Below are 4,724 nucleotides of genomic sequence, written 5' to 3'. Positions count from 1 at the left end.
GTTCGGATGCGATGGGGAGGGGATCTGGGGTGCGAGGGAGAGACGAAGCGGGCGAGGGGAAAGGACTGGCGCGAGTGGGGTGGCAGAGCAAGTGGAAGGGGAGCCTGAGGCGTCGCCCTTATCCTCTCCCGGCGAGGTCGGCGAGGTGGTCGGGTGGCGCCGAGGCGCCCGGTCGGTCAAACAGTGGGAGGTGGGAGACGACAGGGGAGGGGTAGTGGGCCACATGGCCTGTTGGGCTTAGCCCGGAGGGTTAGGCCCAGGATGGGGGGGGGTCAGGGGCCTTTTCTCTCTCTCTCCCCTTTTCCTTTCTTTTGCTCTTTTCTTTTTACAGAAAAAAATGATATGCAATATTTGAGCTGCCAAAAGGAGTTCTGAAAAATGTGGGACTTGGCCAAATAAATACATTACAATATTTGGCACCTGCCACAAAAAGTTTGGGAGGAGTTTGAAATGACTTGGATTTTTCACAATTGGAAAAGCATTTAAAAATGCTGATTTGGAACTGCTTTAATTCCCAGGGGAAATTAGCTATCTCAAATGATGTTGAATCATTCATGACATTTAGTCAATGGATAATTTCAACCCAGCGAACATTTTTGTTTTACTGTTTGGAGGAATATTTTATTTGACTTTATTTTAAAATTGAATTTGAATTGGTTTTGAATCAACGTGAGATTAGCAACAGTAACAATGATGACATGGCGCCATTAACAGAGATTACTGTAGCATGACACTGGGGGTGTTACAAATCTCCTCCACTACAAGAAATCTCGTCCCGAGATTTAGGTGGGGAAGTAAAGAGCAACTTCAGAAGAGCTGACACTTATAGGGGTGATTGTCTGGTGAACAATTCAGGGAATGAGGTAGAAATATCTCCCAAGTTGAAACTTAAGAGAACATCGAGAGCAAATATGAAGGTACAATAGGAAGTTTCAAGCGAAAGGATAAACGATTGATACCTGAATAGAGTGTGAGAAAAGGGTTCAGAGCATCGGGAATAGATCATCTCTCGAAAGGTGGCTCGTGACATGATACGAAGCCAAATGCAAGAATATTTCAGAATCAAAGATATACAGGAGAGTCAGGTTCCGATCCTGGGACCTGTGGGTTATGGGCCCACCATGTGGGTTAAAAGCAGGAAGGCGCTAACATCTTGAACGGTCATGATAGCAAGGCAGGTCAGAGGATAGCCTGTCAGTTATGTTGGCAACAACGTTTGGTACCAAGGGCGTGGGACGAAGAGAACCATTTTCCTGCTCGTTGAAACGAGGCGGACCAATAGGCAAAGTTCTCGTCCATCGGTGGTTACCGGAATGCCATCAACACTAGTGACAAGGTCTTACTGACAGAGCTTGTACACCGTGGTGTTTACATAAGCAGGGAATTATCTCTGCTCCTCAGACAAGTTTGATTACCAGAAAGGTTAAACAAAACAATGGAAAGGAAAATGTGATTATTATGATAATCAAACCAATGGAAAGGAAAGATGTTTATACCCAAGTATTAGAGTATAACTTTCCCAAGGAAAGGCAGAGCATGATTGGACTCCAAGTATTAAACCGTTTAGATAAAGGGGCAAGGAACTTATGAGGTTTACCCATACAACGTTGTTTGGATAATTGATCAAGAACAGTTAGCGTTGCGCTCCCAATGTTTTTGTTGATGATCGGAGTACCACACACATGCTTCGGGATAGTGTTGACATGGTCATCAGGGAAAGGTCGGACTTCGGATACACAAAGGATCCATCGGAAACAACTTAGAAAATAAGTCATACAATTTCAGCAAGGAAAGATGAGGATGTGGCCGACGGGCTTAGCAACAACCCATCGACATGTCAAAAAGAATGTATTTTCAAAATTATATGAACAAGTTTGTGTTGGGGAAGGCAAGAATGTTGTCCATGATAACACAAATCATCAAGGGGCAAGGATTGTATTTCTCATCATGAATTCGATTGATATCCTGGGAGAGCTCAAAAAGTTGATGATGATAACGACACATTTCTCGAGAGATTTCAGGAAGATGTAATCGATCGGCGATGATATCAAGTCAATGGAATGATGAAGCGAAAGGTTATTGGAACCACGAGTACGACACAAACTCGAAAGCAAGCTTGTTGCTCATGGCAAAATGGTATGACGAGGAAGATCGACATAAGCTTAGCTCGTCGTCAAAAATTGTGCTCCGGAAAGGACCTGGTAGCACAGTTAAAATTTAGCATGATAATGATATAACCGATCAAGCTAGGAATGATGTGATGGAGTATCATTCCAATGAGAATTCACAAGTGGTAGTGCAATGACACAATATCCTCGAGATAACAAGGGGCAATACTTGAGGTAGATCAAAAATAGAGGTTAGATAGATGAAATGATTGCAGAAGACAAGTATTTTAACTTGTCCGGGAAATGGAGTTAAGGAGAAACTATGGTCGGAACCACGGTTATGAATGATCAAACCACCGATACAAGATGAACTTATAACAAGGGGTAATCATTTTTACGAGCATCTTCCACGATAAGTTCTACATCGGTCCATGGGCATGAACACAAGGGTTCAATGTCGACTCCCACTTCTTCAATGCATAACCTTTCATTCACTCCTCGTTTTTCGAAGAAATTGTAGTGCAGGGGATTTATCTAGCGAAGTACCAGAAGAGTAAGACTTGTGAGAACTCTCGGGTTCACTGGGATTATGGAAGGCATAAGTTCAACCCATCGAGGCATTTTTACGAATCTATATACAACCATCAACCAAGCAAAAGATACGAGTTCAAAAGCAGAGTATCGGAGTCAAAGCAGATGATACAATTTACCGAAGGTATTATGTATCAGGGGAAGAGCGCACGAGATTTTGAATATGAAGGACATTGCTGGATAATAATCCAACCAAGGATATGGCGGTCCATAAGAGATCTGATGTGAGTATCGATACTCACCCAGAAGAAGAAAGAATGCAAAGGCATCGGGTTATAGATATAACTAGATAACTTCAAAGCTTGAATACAAAGGAATTACGATTTTCAAATCAGAAGATCTGAAGCAGAGGCTCTGATCAAAAGATAATTGAGTTGACTCGATACAGATCAACAATCAATCAAGGTTTGATTTGACAAGGACAAGCTCATGTTTGGAGTGACATCTGAGCCGAAAGGATGAATGCTAGGATCTGATTGAGGATTACGATCATTCGCGACATATTGGATCAAGGGACTCGAAACGATAATGATAGAGTATGTCAACGAAGATTACTAGAAATATGGAACTAACCATAATGCAAGCAAACAAGAATTCCAACAACAATTGGCTGCTGAGGATTTTTGGAAGATCGAATGGTATTTCGAAGACTTTTGTGAAATACCTAAACAATTGGGATGAACGAATCCCCGATAATTGTGAGGAATTATTCGTACACGTATTCAGGCAGAAAAGGAGCTGCAACGCAGCAGGCACAATGGATTCTCAAAATACCTGAAAGTATGACAAGGCATCTTGTAATACAAGATCAACTGGGGATGACAACATGAACGACAGGTGTATGCAGTTATCCAGAGGGATTTATCGGTGATATGGAATTACCACGATGAAGGGCACAAGGGTTTTGGGGAAACATCGGAGAGTATCTTCGAAATCTTCTGAAGCAGCAAGTGATCATCTGTACTGAAGGGGCTCTCCGAGAGAAGTGGTTACGAGAACCTAATGTCAGAGTTAGTAAAATGTTTAACCCGGATAAAAGAGAGATTAGAGTCCCAGAGTATAGACGAGGAGTAAAAGATCCTAATATCACCCAATGGCGACGTGAGCCCGTAAGACACACAACCAACGTTAGTAAAAGTTTTTCAGTGACTAGACTCAACTTCGGCCAAGGAGTTGGAAAGGGGGCTACCTACAGGCAGTCGGCTCTGATACCAACTTGTGACGCCCTCGATTCAATCGTACACTAATCATACATGCAAATGTGTACGATCAAGATCAAGGACTCACGGGAAGATATCACAACACAACTCTAGACACAAATTAAAATAATACAAGCTTTATATTACAAGCCAGGGGCCTCGAGGGCTCGAATACATCAGCTTGAATACAAACGAGTCAGCGGAAGCAACAATATCTGAGTACAGACATAAGTTAGACAAGTTTGCCTTAAGAAGGCTAGCACAAAAGCAACATCGATCGAAAAGGCAAGGCCTCCTGCCTGGGAGCCTCCTAACTACTCCTGGTCGTTGGCGTCCTCCACGTAGTAGTAGGCACCCTCGGGGTAGTAGTAGTCATCGTCAAATGTGTCATCTGGCTCCTGGACTCCACCATCTGGTTGCAACAACCAGAAAGAAGAAAGAAGGGGAAAAAGGGGTAGCAAAGCAACCGTGAGTACTCATCCAAAGTACTCGCAAGCAAGGATCTACACTACATATGCAACATTATCAAAGAGGGGTTGTATATGTGGACTGGGCTGCAGAAATGCCAGAATAGAGAGAAGGCCTAGTCCTATCAAAGACTAGCATCTTCGGGAAACCACCATCTTGCAGCAAACAAGAGGGAGTAGAGTAGCATCAGGTAAAGTAGTAGTAGTGTTATCAACCTCGGCCAGAGATCCTTTCTCGACTCCCTGCGAGAAAGCAATCCCAGAGCCATACTATCCAGTTATCATCACAATCAAATTCTCATCACCATCCAGTTCTCATCACAAGTATCCAGTTCTAGTTGTATCGATCGGGATACAAC

The sequence above is a fragment of the Triticum dicoccoides genome, chromosome 1A (assembly GCF_002162155.2).
Source record: "Triticum dicoccoides isolate Atlit2015 ecotype Zavitan chromosome 1A, WEW_v2.0, whole genome shotgun sequence".
Taxonomy (NCBI): domain Eukaryota; kingdom Viridiplantae; phylum Streptophyta; class Magnoliopsida; order Poales; family Poaceae; genus Triticum; species Triticum dicoccoides.
This window is presented reverse-complemented; position numbering follows the sequence as displayed.